The sequence below is a fragment of the Macaca fascicularis genome, chromosome 2 (genome assembly GCF_037993035.2).
Source record: "Macaca fascicularis isolate 582-1 chromosome 2, T2T-MFA8v1.1".
Classification (NCBI taxonomy): Eukaryota; Metazoa; Chordata; class Mammalia; order Primates; family Cercopithecidae; genus Macaca; species Macaca fascicularis.
This window is the reverse complement of record NC_088376.1, coordinates 193,781,713-193,801,228: the sequence shown is the minus strand read 5'-3', so window position 1 is coordinate 193,801,228 and position 19,516 is coordinate 193,781,713. Positions and strand designations below refer to the sequence as shown.

General features: G+C 34.2%; 1 protein-coding gene and 1 long non-coding RNA gene across 6 annotated transcripts in view; one reads left to right on the top strand and one right to left on the bottom strand.

Moving 5' to 3' along the window:
* Positions 1-19,516, top strand: part of CADM2 (cell adhesion molecule 2) — a 1,082,757-nt gene that overhangs the window by 126,678 nt on the left and 936,563 nt on the right. The gene's annotated exons all lie outside the window — the stretch shown is intronic.
* On the bottom strand, positions 122-16,728 carry LOC135969431 (uncharacterized). Its single transcript, XR_010584694.1, has 2 exons — positions 11,236-16,728; positions 122-7,773 (listed from the first exon to the last, which is right to left on the bottom strand). It is a non-coding gene; the product is annotated as an uncharacterized lncRNA (long non-coding RNA).

Here is a 19,516-nt window from a genome sequence, read left to right as displayed (position 1 = left end):
AGTGGAGACGTGGTTTCATTGTGTTAGCCAGGATGGTCTCGATCTCCTGACCTCGTGATCCGCCCGTCTTGGCCTCCCAAAGTGCTGGGATTACAGGCTTGAGCCACCGCGCCCGGCCAACTTATTTTTTTTAATGCTGAGAATATTTAAATTCTACTCTCTTGGCAATTTCCAGGTATGTATTATACCATCAACTGTAGTCACCAAGCTGTATAATAGATTTCCAGAACTTTTTCAGCCTAACTGAAACTTTGGAAGCTTTTACCAACATCTTTCCAATTACTTCTATCTCCTAGCTCCCGGTAACCTCTATTTGCTTTCTGCTTCTGTTGAGTTGGACTCTTTCAGATTCCACATGTAAGCGAGATCAGGCAGTATTTGTCTTTTGCTGCCAGCTTGTTTCACTTAGCATAACATCCTCTAGGTTCATAGTTGTTGCAAACGACAGTATTTTTTTCTTTTTTAAAGGCTCAGGAGTATTTAATTATATATAGTATATGTATTACATATAAATATGTGTGTATGCATGTTTGTATACACAACGTATTTTCTTTATTCATTCATCATTGATGGACGCTTCAGTCGATCTCTGTTGGTTTATTCTTAAAATCTTTTAAAGACTTTTTGGAGAAAATTACTATTAGAAAAGAAGACATGCTACTTTGCTGCTTATCACTTCTTAGTTAGTTTTTCTTTACAAGTCTCTATTTCTTTTCCCCCAGTAGTAATTTCATCCTGCCTTTTACCTTCCAGAATTCTTCATATCCATGTGTGATCGTCTTTAAACACAAACTAAACAAAGCAAAGGCAACATATATAAAAAGTTGACCCCATCCATGTTCAATGAACCATCAAATAATTCCCCAAACTATATCATTCTAATCCTCTCTTATGCCTTGCTTTTTTTTTTTGGTTCCAGTATGCCTATAAGCAGCACATTGGAATCACCTGGGAGCATTTAAAGTACAATTTTTCATGGGTAGGGCGTCAGGGTGAGCATGGTGATTGGAAACAAGAGTTAAAACTGCACGTCGTCATAATGTGAATAGTCTAGACTTGGATTTCATTTTTTGAAAAATTACAAAGATGTTTAGGACAAAAACTTTTTTTTATTTCCACATAGAATATTTAAGAAGGCTCTGCTGTCTATAATCAGATTTTAGCGGAAGTTTTAAAGTAATAAAAATACCAACACAGTACTAACTAGGAAAAAAATATTAAGATGTGGTGCTAAGATACTGCTACTAAAAATTCTCAAGAATAAACCTTCTATCTCAGAAGTAGCTCATACAGAAATAAGAGTACACTAAATTTTTTATGTATATTATTTTTTCCAGTAGGGAAAATGCACTCTGTATTTCAATACAGACTTTAGTCAGAAGTCTAAAAGAAAGCCAGCAAATACACTGATAGAATGAATTCCATGCCTCTCCCTGTCTCCCACTTCAGTCTTTCCATAGTTGGGAAAGAGGACTGGGCATTTGCTTTCTAGTGTAGTATACTAGATGGTGTTTATTTTTAAATAAAATATACCTTTACTTCTTCTAATGAAATATCAAAACATGAAAGAATAAACTTTATTTTCTTTTTCTTTGTTTGTTTTCTTGTGATGGAGCCTCGCTTTGTTGCCCAGGCTGGAGTGCTGTGGTGTGATCTTGGCTCACAGCAGCCTCCACATCCGGGGTTCAAGCGATTCTCCTGCCTCAGCCACCAAGTAGCTGGGATTACAGGCGTGCACCACTGTGCCCGGCTAATTTTTGTATTTTTAGTATAAATGGTTTCACCGTGTTGGCCAAGCTGGTCTCAAACTTCTGAGCTTAAATGATCTGCCTGCCTCGGCCTCCCAAAATTCTGGGATTACAGGTGTGAGCCACCACACCCATCCAGAGTAAACTTTGTTAACAACGTTTTATTGATCACAGCATGTCCACGTTCAGATATTTATTAGCGCTTTACATATGGTGTAGACATCTGCTTTCATAGCAATATTTTGTCTGTGCCTGAGGACATTGTAAATGTTTGTACAGTCTTCTGAGAATCGCAAGAGTGCAAACTTATTGGGAACCAGGAAATGGATGATGCTTCAGTTAAAGAAAAAAGAAGAGTTTTTGGCTTGTACACTTAAAACATAAAGATAAAATTGGAATTCTAGAGCAGTTTCTTGAGGGAAGAAGCAGAAAGGTCAAAAACTTCTGGTGACAGCAGAAAAAGGTAATCCCTTTTGTAAGATCTAAGAGATGATCCTTGCATCCATGAATCTCGGTTAACAGAAAGGTCAGTGAGTAGTTTACTGACTGTCTCAAGGGTTTTAGCTACATAATGCTGGGCATCCACATGTTCCTAGATATTTATAGAATGGGTATAGGATGGAAACAATTGTCTGATTTATTTTAGGCTCTTTATCTTTTCATCTGGATATATTTGGCATCATGTAAGCAATCTTACTTAACAGACGTATCATAAGTTATCCTGCTCATATCTTTGCAAGCAAATAAAATTATTCCTTTTCAAATTAAAAATGTTCAGTGAGCATTATGTGTTTTACCTGTTAATCTTCCAGGATTACCCTTCCATATAAATTATGGAGTTGTAATGGTAGTTTTTTTTTCTTTTGCCCAAATTCAGGTTATTTTGGATTTTTACTGCAAAGAAGGTTTTTGAGAAATAGCAAAATTAAAAAGTAGTGTTCATCTTCAACATGTTAGTCTTATCCATAGCTAATTAATTTGTAATGTATTTTTGATGCATGAGCTTTGTATCTATTATGGTATTTGAAAGTTTTCCCATATTTTTGTGACCATTTATTGAATGCACACATGTTGATAATAAAGCCATTCATCATTTTTAAAGTGAAAATTCTGTCTGCATAACCTTACCTCCTCATATATTCTTACACATCCTAAAGGAAGTTCAACCACAAATAACAGCAGAGTGCCCCAGTTTTTTCCAGTTTCCTTACCAGTTTTGACATATTTCTGCTACAGCTCTTATTCTATTATTTTATTTACTGTTAATTCCTGTTTCACTGCAGAAACAGTGTCTCAGTCCTTTTTACATCTTCACTGCATACCATGGTGTTCAGTAAATATTTGTTTGTTCAAGGATGATTATTTCATAATAAAACAGAAGCCTGAGGACTGAATAGATGAAACAGGATTTTCTGTCTAATCCTGAATGAAGGTCTTGCTTCCTAGTATTCCATTCTGACAGCTTTGTCTATAGATTCTATATACTTCTTTGATTTGATTAATTCTGCTTGCTGGCCCAAGCACTGAATTCATATTGGTTCCTGCCGCTTTCCTTATACAAAAAGTAATAGCTCAAGTCCTAAAACCAGCTGGGGCACATGTATCTCAGGAATTGAACACCTTTGGAAACCTTTTATTGTATGATCCTTTAGAACAGCAACTGTACAAATTTCGAAACTCTGTAAACATCCATTGCATTTTGGTGTGATAAACTGTTAAACATAGTATTTTTAATAAGCAAAACTTAAAAGTATGCAACTCCTTTAAAACCCTGAAAAAACTACCTTTTGGGACACTATTAATGAAGTTTGTCTGAAACCACCTTTTATTTTTCTGGCACATAAGGTAATGTCCTCAGAATCAAGAGAGTAAGAGCAGAATAACTGGTTCTAACTAGGAAATAGGCCTCTGAAAAAAACTGCAAGCAAGTCTTTATGTGTATCAAACAAGCAGAAATAGAAAAAATAAGGAGTTTTGAGATTATAGCTAAGGTTTACATTGTCATAATCAAATTACCTTAAGAGGGCCTATTATAAATTATTAAACAAAACTTAGACACACTGATTTGACATAAAACTGTCTTTAGAAAGAAAGATATTACTGCATCACACTACTTTTATTTGTCTATTAAGAGATATAAATGACAGATAGCAATTCTCTCCATTGACAATTTCATGATTAAGAAGTATTAAATTGGTACTCTCAGCTGACCTTAAATGTGTGCTTTCATGGCATTTTAATCCCAGAGTCATCATTATGAGATGTATTTAGTAGGCACGGGAAGTATATAAGACACCTGGGGAAACACGTGATAACGTGGGAATTTGTTGTTGACTTTAAACGGTAATTCATAATATGGAACTCTAGATAATTTGAAACATTAGTCTTCAAGCTGAATATTTTTGTATAATTATATTAAGTAATTATTAATTGAAAATTTATTCAGCAATATTTAGAGTCTTCTACCTAATGTGATCTATTAATCTTGTGGTAGTTTTCTATATTCTGAGGAAGTCTGACGATGCAGTTTTGGAATCTGAAAATGTTTGAAATGTTCTTCAAGCATTTTTAATTTTTTTTAAAAAACAACTTTCAGAAAAATTTTGGCATTAAATTCACTTCTCCAGAAATTCAAGACCAGTCTTGATTCCCTGGAAAATTGCCCCATTTTTCTGTTTTGAATATTTTGCAACATAACTACAATGAAGTAATTTGAGTATTTTAAACTTGGTACAATGCCTCATTCCCCACATCCAAGTCATTTAAATTCTTTCCTCAGTGCCTGTTTTCCACCAGATTGTGTCCAAGTTCAGCAGTTTAGTCCAAAAGCTCAGTATCAACTGAACTTTTGACTCACATAAATGATTTTCAATAAATGTAATTAAATTTATATTAGAGGATTAGACCTGGTCAGAGAGATTTCCATTTCAATTATTAGAAAATAATATTTCAGGTCTAAGGATTGAAAAGTATTTCCAACCTTTAACTGGAACATTTTTTGTCTTAATTAGAGTACATCTATTTACTTTTAGGCTTCCAGACTTTCCGTATGAAAAACAAGCTTTGGGTTTGAATTTTTAATCCCCCCCAAAAAAACAGAGTGAAATAGGACAGCATGAGTTGTTCTTGCCCACAGTTCTTTTCTATTTGTACTATGTTTATCTTCATATACTGAAAATTGTTCCTTTTTCTGCATTGAAGTGTTGATGTGCCAAACAAATTGAATTTCTCTTTCCTACCACATTTCTACTGGTGGGGACTGAAAGTTTCTCTGGATTTCCTTGTTGCTGTTGTTTGTGCTGTGAAATTATTCAGCATTTCTAGATGTTAACATTTTAACCTTCTTTTAGTTAATCTCAAAATTTTTTTTCCAGACATAATATTGAAATTATGTTTAAATGGAATCAGAAGGGAATTTATATCCAGTACATTTATATACAAAATAGATGGCATAGTTTGAACATAAGAGTTTATATAAAAGTTGTATTTTATTTGATTTGAAAACTTTCTAAGTTTTACTTTTTATTCTGCCAAATAATCTATATTGATATTAAAAATAGTTACAATGGATATGTTCATTTTATGTGAGCAAATGGGAGATGCCCACATTATGTTAGTATATTTTTCAAACCTGTTTCTCAATTTAGTTATATGTATACTGTCTAATATGATTGCAGGTAAGTATTGACATTAACAATGACCATTTACAGATGTAAGTTCATGGAAAAATACTTTTTTGTGTCTTGTTTTCATTTTTGCTTTATTAGTAAATTTTAAGGTCATAAATGAACAGATTTTTCTGTGCACTGATAACAGAATAGATACAAAATAATTTTTCTTAGCCAATGAGCGTATTTGATTTGTCTAACATCTGTCTTCAACACTAGCAATTTCTGTGCTCTCCAACCAAAGAACTGCTAACATTTGATCTGAGAGTGCTCTAGACCAATGTGGACCTTACTGGTCAGTGGCCCGTTAGGAACTGGCTGCACATAGGAGGTGAGCGGCAGGCCAGTGAGCATGACCGCCTGAGCTCCACCTGCTATCAGATTAGCAGTGGCATTAGATTCTCACAGAAGCACAAACCCTACTGTGAACTGCACATGCGAGAGATCTAGGTTGTCCACTCCTTAGGAGAATCTCACTAATGTCTGATGATCTGAGGTGGAACACTTTCATCCCAAAACCATCCTCACCCAACCCCATTCCATCTGTGGAAAAGTTGTCTTCCACGAAACTGGTTCCTCGTGTCAAAAAGGTTGGGGACCACTGCTCTAGACTTACAGCATGGTGGGGCCAGTGTTTCTCAAATGTAAGCGAACATCACTAGCAGCCAGTTAACCTAGGGTTCTTGATAAAATGCAGATTGCAGAGATATAATACAGACCTAATAAAACCTGAACTCCGATTAAATCTATTGGCTCTTCTTACACATATTAAGCTTGAAAACATCAGTTTACAGCTGTTAGTGGTAGAGAGGTAGGATTTGTTAGTGGGGAAATACTGGGACACGAAAAATAGTCAAAATTTCAATGACTTGAAAAGTGAGAATGGCACTATGAATGTTTAAGGACAAACATCCTGCATATACAAATCTGGAATGATCTTCAATGGTAGCTAAATGATCTAGTTATGCATAATCTGTAAAGAAACCCTATAGCTTTATAGCAAACATAGCTGTACTTTGGATTACATCTTATGTATAAAACAAAAATATGTTTTACTATATATTAAACATACGAAGTATAATACTTGTAATTCATAGGTAAGATATAGTGTAAAAATATTTCAAATATGTAGGTTGTATATGTAACTAGATACTCAAACTCTGGCCTGATTTTAATTACATTTAGCACTTCAACATTTAAAATAAATTGTTTTTGCTTTAATTTTCTTTAATACTTATTAGATGTAAGTACTTTTGTTCTTTTGTTGGTAGCTCTATAAAGGTTGATATAGAAGCCACCACTAAAGAATACATTATGAAGATAAAAATAGTTTTCTATAATCTGAAGATACTGAAAATAAAATAGAATTTTGAATTCCATACGCTTTTAAAATATCAACTCTAAATTGCTTTCATATGTATATACTGAAAATAAACTTACTAAAACTGAGCTGAACTAAGTCTCTTAAATATTTAAAAAAACATTTTTTAGATTTAAATTGAGAAATATCTGCTGAAAACTTAAAAATGAAACTATTTGTTTTAGAAATATATAATAAACAATTGAAAATTGTTCAAATGTACAATTTGAAATGTCCCCTTTCAGTATGTCTCTGTCTTGTGCAAAGCATAGTAACCCATTTCTAAAATTTTTAGCTAATAAAATATGGCTATAGTGCTTACTGCAGCAACCGAGTTACATATAATAAGTATGAGAAAACATTTAAATATCAAATTCCAATAATTAATGTGTCACTTCATTCTAGAAAAGTTGTAGCAATTGAAGAAATGGTTGTATATGTAACTAGATACTCAAACTCTGGCCTGATTTTAATTACATTTAGCACTTCAACATTTAAAATAAATTGTTTTTGCTTTAATTTTCTTTAATACTTATTAGATGTAAGTACTTTTGTTCTTTTGTTGGTAGCTCTATAAAGCTTGATAAAGAAGCCACCACTAAATAATACAAATAATGCACCCTGTGCTGGAAGCCATTTTTGAATTTTGTTGATAGATGGAAGTTGCAGAGACATACTACTACAGGAAAACCTTCCTAAGTTTATGTAAGTCCTTATATAAAACTGATGAAAGATACATTTATCCACAACACATTTTCAGAAAGCAGATTTTATTTCCTCTTCTGTGTAAGAAGAATAGCAGACTTATATAATTTACTGGAAATGTATACATAAAATTTAAGTCATAATCAAATTTAGGATGAACTGATGTAGAACACAAATTGTGGCCAGAGAAGAAACAACCTCTTTTAGAGAAAGATCTATATCATGTTCACAACCTCATCCTCAGCATCCAGCACTGCTCCTGATCCATGGGAGTAGCTCATCTGGCAGGTGTCTAATAAATATGGATGAAAGAATGTAAGAATCATTGCTTTAGATATGCAGATGGTTACAGACAGCTTTAGATTGCACATCAGTTTAGCCTCATCAGTTTGGCATTTTAATCTTGTGGCTCAGCTTCCTTTTTTTATCCTAAACAAGACCTCACTCACCTCTTGCACAGATTATTCCAATAGTCTGATTCCCTTAATTCCAAATCTTTTCTCTTCCACCACCACCACCTCAAATTCATTCTACACATAGCTACAGTATTGTTTAAGTCACTCTATGGTTCAAAACTCTCCCGTGATTTCCTTTTGCCTTTGAAAGCAATGCAGACTTTACCACAAGGTGCATATTCTGATGTTTCCTTACAGCTTTGAATTTACCTTTGTCATTCTCATTGAAATCGACAGTTTGTCAGGTTTTATTGTCCTGTTTTGCGTGAATAACATGCCTTTTGTTATACCAGCACTTTGCATAAACTTTTCTACTTTCTGTAATATTCTTCCCCTTTCTTTCCCTAACATCTACTGATTCTATCAATTTGAAATTTGCTGCACGTACAGATGTCCTCGGACAAAATTCACAGGTCCAGCATTCCTATCATATAAGTCATCGCACTGTACTTTTACCGTTGGAACTAACTATGTCACTGGTGCTGACACAAAATATAATTTTATTCTTTCATAATAAGCCAGTTGACCAGATTAAGATTCTTGTCAATTCTTGGCTGGGTGTGGTGGCTCATGCCTGTAATCCCAGCACTTTGGGAGGCTGAGGTGGGCAGATGACAAGAGATCGAGAGATCAAGACCATCCTGGCCAACACAGTGAAACGCCACCTCTACTAAAAATACAAAAATTAGCTGGGCGGGGTGGTGCACGCCTGTAGTCCCAGCTACTCGGGAGGCTGAGGCAGGAGAATCAGAATCGCTGGAACACGGGAGGCGGAGGTTGCAGTGAGCCGAGATCACACCACTACATCTCAAAAAAAAAAAAAAAAAAAAAAAAAAAAAAGGATACATCCTTACAAGCAAATATATTTTCAAAAAAGATACATCCTTACACACAAATATATTTTCACATGGACTGTTAAATTTTATGATGATTTCATTATAAATTTATATGAGATTTGTGATTAAGGGAAAATCAAATAATCAAATTTAGAAAATATTTTTCTATTTCTATAAAAAATGTTTCCAAGCACTAGCCCAAAGTATTGCCCTTATGGCTATTACAAATTCTATTAAATAAACTATCCTTCATATCAAATATCTACATTAAGTCCTACATCCACTGTACTCTAAGAGAGGGAAAGTGTTAGTATTTTAAGATTTTTGGCAGGTTTTCCAGAAGGTCGTTTTCCTTGGGGAGGATAAGTGTGCTGTGTCTGGGAGAGGAGTTGATGATTGGGGGAGGATGGGAAGGAGTCCTTTCCTGTGGGATGGCTGACAGGTAAAGATTGAAGGTGAGGTAATTAGCAAAGCTCCGTGAGAGGAGAGGTGCTTCTAGGGCAGTTCTTGAGATGAATCTGTAAGTGATATCCCCATTTGTACACTAGTGTAATAGGTTTCCATTTAAAATGAAATTGAAATATAATGAGGCAAATTTGATGTCTGCCAAGTTTGTTAAAGCAGAGTCCTACATTTACTCACACTTCTCAACTGAGCCAATACAATGTAGAACTGTGAAAAGACTAGAATATGTTTGTATTTTCTCTCTCAGTTACAGTAGGTAGCAAACAAACATGTATATGTATTTGAAAACTCTTTTATAAATAAATTCCTCCTAGGGATTTATGCTACCATCATACCTGTATAATAATAATTACCTAATAACTAATTTTTAATGAGGTCAAAACAATGAGTTAAGGCCTGTATTCAGTTAGTAATATTGTCTTTTCATGATATTAAATTTATTTCCTTTCTGCTGACCAACCATTTTATAAATGTCTATTTACTTACATACATGTATGCAGATATATAAATACACATCACCACATAACTGCACGTATAAAGCAGAAGTAAGAGGTGGTAAAGAGCAAAGTTGCTGTGTTTTATTGCAGGGGAAATGTAAAAGAAAAATAAACACCTTAAAGGACATTTTTCTTCCTGATTATGGGTTGATAATTCTACTGAGTTTTCTTCAAAATGATGATAACTTTCAATATAAACTGGAAAAATATTAAACAAGGATACATCATTCAAATATTGGTCAATAGCTTCATTATGAAACTCATGCTTTGCATGCGATCACTGACTTTTCTTTTTGGGAATTATAACAACTTTGTACGAAGTACATACTTTTACTCAAAGATACATTTAAATGATAACGCTATTCCTAGTGGTACAAGGTCAGAAAGCCATATTAACTACTTTATCAAATGTACTATCCAGAATAGCTGCCTCTTCACTATTTTTTTTTTAAATAAGAAGCCAGTGTTCATGTGAGAATGTTTTTAAAATCAGATATTAGCTTCCAGCATAAATTAAGCATTAATATGTGCCAGTCTCCTAAAGGATCATATATATGAATTCTTGACTTACTGAACAACAATCTCTTGACAGTACTTTCTTTGAACTTGGTTGAAACATATTTTTCTTTTCTCAATAAATTATTTATAGAATATGGAAACTCATACCCAATGGATGTCTATCAATACCTTTACAAATTACATGTGGTTTTCAAAGTAATTGTTCAAACGTTTTCATTTATAAGTAGAAAGACTGGAAAGATGGAATTTCCCTCCTTTATGTTCTTGTAAAATCTAGAGATGTGCATACACATCAAAATTTTGCCTCTGCAGTCATTAGACAAGCAATTAATGGGACTCTAGGAGATTGAGAGAAAATGGTCTAAAGTAGGACTTCTCAAGTATGTATCTCATGAGGTGGTCCAATTATTCAGAGCTAGGCAGTCACATTTCTAGGCTGACTCAGATGGGTCATGTTATTTGTGCAGTAGGCTCAGAAATAAACTATGAAATATTCTCTTATTGTTTAACTTTTTAAACATCTAGACCTCTGGCTTATTTGTATAATTAGTTATGTGCTTAATACTATATTACTGATCCTTAAACAAATACTTATGAGACACATTACTAGGTATTGGGGGGGGGTATGAATAGTACTCACTTAAAAGGAACTTATGTATGATATACCTAGAAAAAACAAAATCATAAAAAGATATTTTCCTTAAATACATATTTGTGTACAGCTAATAACCTAAGGCTTCTTTGGCTCACAAATTTTGTTTGAAAATTCCTACTAGAGAAATATGGTCAAATTGATTTTATTTAGTTTTCCAAAATTACTCCACCAGTGAACACATCTCTAAATTTTTTTTCTATACAAATTTTCTTGAGCACATTTGGGAAGCCCTGGTCTGAGAGGCAAGTGAGGCAAGTGGTGGACATGAGCTCACAGGCCCAGTGACGACATTGCACAACAGTCATTTAAAGTCTCAGCCTTACTTACTCTACTGGTGGTATGTTGTGCAGTTGAGATGGATGCTTGCTGAAGGACTCCCAAGCTCCAAGTCTCTAGGGTTTCTTGAGTCATAAACTCTATGCTGCCATTAAGATAGTAAAAATCCTACCGGGGAGAAGTCAATGTGACTTGTTCGATGTCTGTCTAATTCGATTTATTCTATAAGAAAATAGATCGTATTAAATATGTCTAGATATTCATTCTAGAATGCCAGGTAAATAAGTAATTAATTTATAAGTTCGGGTTCGAAGTTACTTTATCTATATTTAACATATCAGAATATTCATATATCTAAAAAGTATTAGTACAGCGAGTTAAATTTTGTTTTGTTTTTGAAAAGTAATTTTATACACTTATTACACTAGAACGGCATAACATTTCTGCCAAATGTAGAGGTGAAGAATTCCCAGGTTGAGGTAAATGGGTTGATAGATGTCTCTAAACATTTCATTGAATTTGTTCTTCCTTGAAATTTACCCATTCTACAGAAGTCAGTGTGACTTGTTTGATGTCTGTCTAATTAAATTTCTTCTATAAGAAAATAGACCTTATTAAATATGTCTAGATATTTATTCTAGAATATCAGGTAAATAAGTATTTGATTTATAAGTTTGTGTTGAAAGTTAATTTATCTATAATTAACAAATCAGAATATTCATATATCTATAAAAGTATTAGCACAGTGAGTTAAATTTTGCTTTGTTTTTGAAAAGTAATTGTATAAACTTATTACTCTGGAACAGCATAACATTTCTGCCAACTATAGAGCTGAAGAATTCCCAGGCTGAGGTAAATGGGTTGATAGAAATCTCTAAACATTCAGTGAATTTGTTCTTCCTTAAAATGTACCCATTCTACAGCAATATATAAAGTTTACTAATTCATGACTCTGCTCTATAATTAATGTTTACTTTATATTCATTTCAAATTTTCTTAATTGCTTTTGTTTAATCTTCAGAGAATTTGGACTGTCAAGTTATTTTTTCTGCTATTAGTTTTACCTTTTATATTTAGAATGATAGGAAAGATGTTGGAAATGCTAATAATGTGCCAGTATCTTTGTATAGTCTCGGTTGGATTTTAAAGAGTTTTTAGTATATATTCCTTTGATTGGACATACAACTGTAATTGGCAAATTTTTCTCATAATAATGATCCCTCCCTCACACGCGTGATCTCTTCATTATCTGCCCTAGCAGACTGATAATTCAATGAGCAAAATAATCTTAAAGTTGAGTGGTCTTTTCCTGTGGTTCTTTCATTCACGTTGACTTTTTCCTTATCATTTTCATTCATGTTGACTTTTCCTTATCATTCACATAAGCCCCTAGATAGTAGTCCTCAAGTTTTATTTTCTATCAGAATCAGGTGGTGTGCTTGTTTAAAGCTTCATTCACAAAACTTCCGATTTAGTGGAATATACATTGTACCTGAGGAATGTGGAGTAAACTCTTTTTGCAGACATAAATTGGGGAAAATGAATTGTAAATAATTGGAGAATGAATTTGTGCCACAGGAAATGAGGCTGGTTCCTAGGCTATAAGAATTGATATGGCAGAATATGTTCCAGCAACCATGTGATTGGCATTAGTCTTTGTCTGTGTGATAGAAGCATCTGTAGTGCATTCTGGCATAGGAAGAAGAGAAAGTGCAATCTATTGCTTGCTGCAAGAAAATTACTGACTGAATTCCCAGATTCTTTATTCTTATTTATTCTGGACATTATCGTAGAAAAAAAAAAAAAAAGAAGTATTTTTTAATCTAGAATTTTACCCTAAACCAAAAGGTATACAGTTTAAACAGTAGTTAAATGTAAGAAGGAAAAAAAATGGCAAAAGTTAAGAAATCTTAACTTTCTCTCTTTAATTTACCACTTACCAAATTGTATAACCTTGCACAAGTCACCTTGCTTTTTTGACCCTTAGTTTCAAAATCAATTAAATGGATTAGATGATATCAAAAATTGCCTTCCAATAATTATAGACTGAATTTGGATGTAAGGGGGAGATTAGTCACTGTAATTTATTATCTCCTTATTTTTTAGAAGAAAGGCATCTAGTCTTATAAAAATTCTGGTATGAAGCTAAAGGAATGTAAAGCTACAAATAACTATATTCATCCCTCAGTACATATGGGGCATTGGTTACAGGATCACCCACGTATACCCAAATCTGTGCATACTAAAGTCTCACAGTCGGTCCTGGGGAACACATGTGTCTGAAAATTTACCCTGTGCATGTGCTTGCTCTGCACCTCATGAATACTATATTTTTGATCCATGTTTGGTTGAAAAAAAAATCCATGTATAAGTGTATCCATGCAGTTCAAACCTGAGTTGTTCATGGATCAAGTGTAATTTCGACACAGTTTACTACACACTGCGTATTACTGTTTCCCATGATTTCCTTCTTGGGCACACAACTATTGGCAAACTTTTCATTTTTATACTTATAACCCACCTACCTAAAATATTCCTGAGTTTGGTTGAACCTGTAATACAATATGTAATTGAACAAATAAAACTCAGAAGGAATTTTGCTGGTATAGAACAGAGAATGTATATGCCATTTTTATCCTTCAGAGCTAGAAGTCTCCAAAAGCAAACCAAAACAATCACCCCAAATTAAATAGAATATCAAACTATTTATGTTCTGTGAAGACAACATCATACATTTTTCCCCAAGGAGAGGACACCCGACATTTAGAAGGGGATGTTCCTGCAACATGCCCAGAGAGGAGAAGGAAGTGTAAAGAAAAGGTATTTTCTCAAAGTCCAATAGCATAACATGGCACATGATTGAAAAGTCTATCAGGGTTTGATTGCTATGCCTACATCTGAATATTTCTCTGAAAGCATAATATGAGTCATATAATAAAACGAAACATAAGAGACACTTACTTATAAGCTCTCCCTTAGTTGCAGAAACTTGATGATGTGTAACATGAATTAAATATCTTTTTTTTTTTTTTTTTTGACACAGTCTCACTCTGTTGCCCAGGCTAGCATGCAAGATCTCTGCTCCCTGTAACGTCCACCTCCCAGTTTCAAGCAATTCTCCTGCCTCAGCCTCCCAAGTAGCTGGGATTACAGGCATGTGCCATTAACCCTGGCTAATTTTTGTATTTTTAGTAGAGACGGGGTTTCGCCATGTTAGCCAGGCTGGTCTCGAACTCTCAACCTCAGGTGATCTGCCCACCTCAGCCTCCCAAAGTGCTGGGATTACAGGCGTGAGCCACTGAGCCTGGCCTCTTGTAATTCGTTTGTGCTCAAGCGCTTTGCATGCATGGCTATACGCTAGTGATGGAATGGGAGCTTTTAAAATAACAGCATAGGTTTAGTGTTAAGCCTTTTCTGGGAAGTAGGAGAACAGAGCAATAGTGAGTGTACATTAAGCCATATGTACCCATTTAAAAGTTTATAATTGAATTTTATTTATTCCATACTGTTTTTTTCCTCGTTGTCCTGCACTTTCTGATTTCCTGCTGTAAAGGGTGTCTGAAGCAACCTGCTCTAGTCTTGAGGAACTTTGGTGACTATTACCCTTTCAGTGCCTGTTGCTCTAAATTTTTCTTTCCCAGGTAAAACAATGTTCCACTAATTTAAAACCTTCTCCAGTGATGGCTTCATGGATTTCTTGTATTTCTTTTCTACTTCAGTATCTAAATGTTCTTTTGGAATCACTGTACTACCAAAGTGATTTTTGCTGCTATTTTAAAATCACATTTGTTCTACATGTCTAATTAAGTTCTGCTTGTCTTCATAAGCATCGGTTATGGGTTACCACGTAACACAGAGCAGAGCATGCTTTCAAGCGTGCAATGATTATTATGGCTATATATTATCTTCTCGTAACATATTTGCTTCATGTCTTGTTGCTCAATATTCAACATTTTCCAAAACATGCCTTTTCTATCCTAATGCATTTAAAAATAAAGCATCAACCAAAACTAGCATTTAACTTTTTCTGAGTGTGGTAGATTAGAAAGTTGACAGATAAATTAAATCTCCTTGGGTTACACATAATTTTCACTTATAGGAGTATTTTTGTAAGTATTATGAAAATATATTTAAAGCATCAAAACATAGCAGAAAGTCAAAATGAATTTTCATTTGTAGCTTGTAACTTTGTATTCTAAAAAAGCCAAAACACAGGCGACTCATACACACTTTGGAATGGGGTCCTTGAAGCTGCATGGATTTTATAAATAAGAATTATCACAGATAAAGATAAACTGAAAAACCCTCATCAACTGCATGTTTAGAATCAGCATTTTTAAGTGCATGTAATTCAAAAATTACTTTCAATGATGTCATATGTAAATTAGATCCAGTGTAAAGTGGTTTTTAAAAATCACATAACTTTATGATAATCTTTTGTCATGTGCAATTCTTCTAACTGCTGAACATTAGGAAAAACTTCAAAGAATAAGATGTCATACAAATCAACCTGCAGGCTGGGTGTGGTGGCTCACGACTGTAATCCCAGCACTTTGGGAGGCTGAGGCAGGCGAATCACGAGGTTAGGAGTTCAAGACCACCTGGCCAGCATGGTGAAACCCCATCTCTACTAAAAATACAAAAATTAGCTGGGCGTGGTGGTGTGCACCTCTAATCCCAGCTACTTGGGAGGCTGGGGCAGGAGACTTGCATGAACCCAGGAGGTGGAGGTTGCAATGAGCCGAGATCGCACCACAGGACTGCAGCCTGGGCAAGACTTCATCTCAAAAACAAACAAACAAGCAAACAAACAAAAAACAAATCAACCTACTAGTTAAATACTATCTTATGCTGTTAGCCTTCTATTGCTATGCATAGAATGTTATTCTATGTTGCTAGTGTCTAGTTGTTTTGTAATATCACATTGCCTTTTCATGATCTATTGTAATGTATAGAGACCTTCAAAAAAAGACAAAAAATAGATCACTTACATTTCTTAAAATGTAGTATGTTGTATCAATCCTAAATACCTAAAATTTCTTGATTCCTTAACATTTTAATATCATGCATGAACATATTTCACCTTAGGTGCATTATCCTACTAAAATCATCAAACATACTGGATAATAATGTAGGTAATTCATTTGTCTAATCGATTTCATTCAAAATGCTCTTTTAAAAACTTCTCAATTATTTTCAGAAGTACATGACTACAGCTTAGAAGTATTGTGTTTCTAAAATTGTATTTACAGGTTAATGAGCACTGTAATTTGGTGGAGTTACTGAGCTCTCATATTTAATGCTTACTTTGATTGGAAAATTTTAATTATAGAATGCTGAGGTGATGGTTGAGTGAATCGGATTGTAGATTTTGTGTACAGACACTTGATTCCATACTTCGGAACGTAGATGAATATCACAGTTGCTGTCAAGGCAAGTTGTGCATGTTAAGATGACCCCCACAGTGTATATCTAACTCTTCAGGCGTCAGTTTTTCTTAATTGGAAGTCAGACGTGTCCTAGTAGTAGAAGACTGAGAGGGGAATGTCCTTGATCCATAAAGCTATATTCTCACTCAGAAGTCAGCATAATATATGGAATGCTGATTTTGTAAAAAATAAATAAATAAATACATAAATAAAGTCTTATGTAGCCCGTCCTGCTTCCTTGTGATATAAAGCTTAATCTGGCTCAGAGCTCCAACCCTTGCCATTGTTATGCCATGTCTTTTATCTAGGGTCCCCTCTTTACCTGCTTTTATATACAACACTGTGACATTTCTGTTGGTACCTCATTTGCTTAGGCTATTCATTAATCAGTAAACATTTGGGTCATGAATAAATGAACATTTCCATAAAATTAAATTTAGAAATATTGCTGAGGAGATGAAAATAATTGATGAAGCATTCACATAGTTAAAACATTTGATAGTTTACTTCAGTTACAAGCACAGAGACTATAGAGAAGGATTTTGATATTCAGTGTACATAATCACAACTAAAATCAAGGGGTACCTCCTTTTCAACCTCTAGCTGATCTTGGAATTTCTTTTCTAGCATATAATGGGGAAACCATAGGGACCAAGGCTCTTTCCTGATCTCAAAGAAGCCCTCTCTCTAGAGAAAAAAGCAAGACCTATAATATTGAAGATTTGAGAAAAAGTTAAATTGTGATAAAACATGCTGATTTCTCACACTGACTTAGGAAAAGCACCTAAACCTCATAAACTAGAATTGTCTTAGGAGTTAATGTTGTAGCAATTTTTGTCCTGGCATTTGGGTGAATGAATGAATTCCATATTTCAGTTTATAGAATAGGATAAACTATCTAGAACTTCGGGTTGCTGCCTAATTTTGACAGCCATTCCCTGTATCTCCCATAGTATTATATTTTACTTAAAAAAATATGGAAGGAAGGAAAGGGCACTCATAAAGATTTCCACAAAGTAATCAAGACTTTGTTCATAGGCCTTGTGAGTCAATGATAAGGTAACCTAAGACACATTTTTGAATAGCTATAAATATAGCATACAGGCTATGCACATTCTATTGCTGGGCAACAGTGGACAGTCGTAAATTCCCAAGGAAACAGAACTTTAAATGAGAAAGGCTACCTTGGAAATGCTCAGGATAAATAAAAAGCAATTACAATGAATAAGCCTGTGTGAGTTCATGGAAGAATATATTTGTAATGAATAATTCTTAATTATCCGCTGACTAGGAATGTCTGTGTTTTAACGTAGGGAGAAACAGTAACCAACAGATCAGAGGTTTCAGATGACTTGATTGATGGTTTCCTGGCAGTTTGTAAGAAAAGATTCAGGGAAACTTCAAAAAGTATTTATATTTTTTCTGTACATATAAAGAGAAAAATTAGTGTAACCATAAATAAAGTTTTATTTATCCACTCACTCACCTGTGTAAGAAATAATCAATGAGCTTCAACAAAAAAATGTAATTCAGTATGATAGTTTCCTATGTAGTTTATTGTGAGGGAGCACAAGATAAATGACCCTAGGATTCTGTCCATAAGAAACTTAAAATACTATGTATAAGAAAATGACATGTTCGCAAATAAGAAAAACTTACACTGCAAATTGCTAAATGTCATAAGGGAGGCACAGAATAACTTCATGGGAGTTCAGAAGAAAATGCATTTAATGCTAGCTTGCAGTTGGATGGAGGTAAAGCAGGTAAAGAGGGGACCCTAGATAAAAGACATGGCATAACAATGGTTGTTATGATTGTTGGATAACAATCATAGGGTTGGAGCTCTGAGGCAGATTAAACTTTATATCACAATGAAGCAGAACAGGCTACATAAGAGTTTATTTATGTATTTATTTGTTTTATTTTTTTACAAAATCAGCATTCCATATATTATGCTGACTTCTGAGTGAGAATATAGCTTTATGGATCAACCTACTAGTTAAATACTATCTTATGCTGTCAGCCTTCTATTGCTATGCAGAGAATGCTATTCTATGTTGCTAGTATCTAGTTGTTTTGTAATATCACATTGCCTTTTCATGATATATTGTAACATATAGAGACCTCCAAAAAAGATAAAAAGTAGATCATAGATGAAATTTTCATAGAAGACAAATATATTTGATTTTTACTCAGAAAGGCGGGTACTTTGGACATCTGGCATGCGGGGAGGCGTCCCATTCGAATGTAAACAAAAGCACATACGTAACAATATTCCAGAACGTGAGTACTTCAAAGAGTACTTGAATTAGTTTGGTGGAAATTCAGATTGGGCAAGAACAGTTTTGACCACATCGTGTGGAGGAGGAAGGTAGTGGGCTAGGATGACATGTTAAAGAAATCGGATTGTTTTTGAGGAGAAATAGGGAACCACATATGATTTTTGAGCAGGAGAGAATTGTTTCGATAAGAGACATAAATTTGATGATTTAGAAAAAGTGAGATGTAGAAGAATAATTAGAAAGCTGTTCAATTAATCCAGACAAAATACATATGAGCTAGTGAAATGAAAACGGAAGCCAAGGGAATGGAGAGCAGAGGTAAAGTGAGGGAACATTATGAAGATTGCACTGATAAGACATAGCAAATTCTAATATGTAAATGTGAATGGGATGGAGATTTTTCCCTTAGAATTCCAGGGCAGTAAAGCTAATAGTAATACAAAAGGCAAATAGCTAAGGAGGAACAGATTTTGAAGAGAAAATACTTTCTTCCATTCATAGTATCCACCTGGTTTGAAGTGTTAGTGAACCATTCCAGAATGAACATCCCAATACACAGTTTTAAAGGAGGAACAGTATTTGGACACAGGTTCCTTACTCGCTTATACCATAAATGAATAT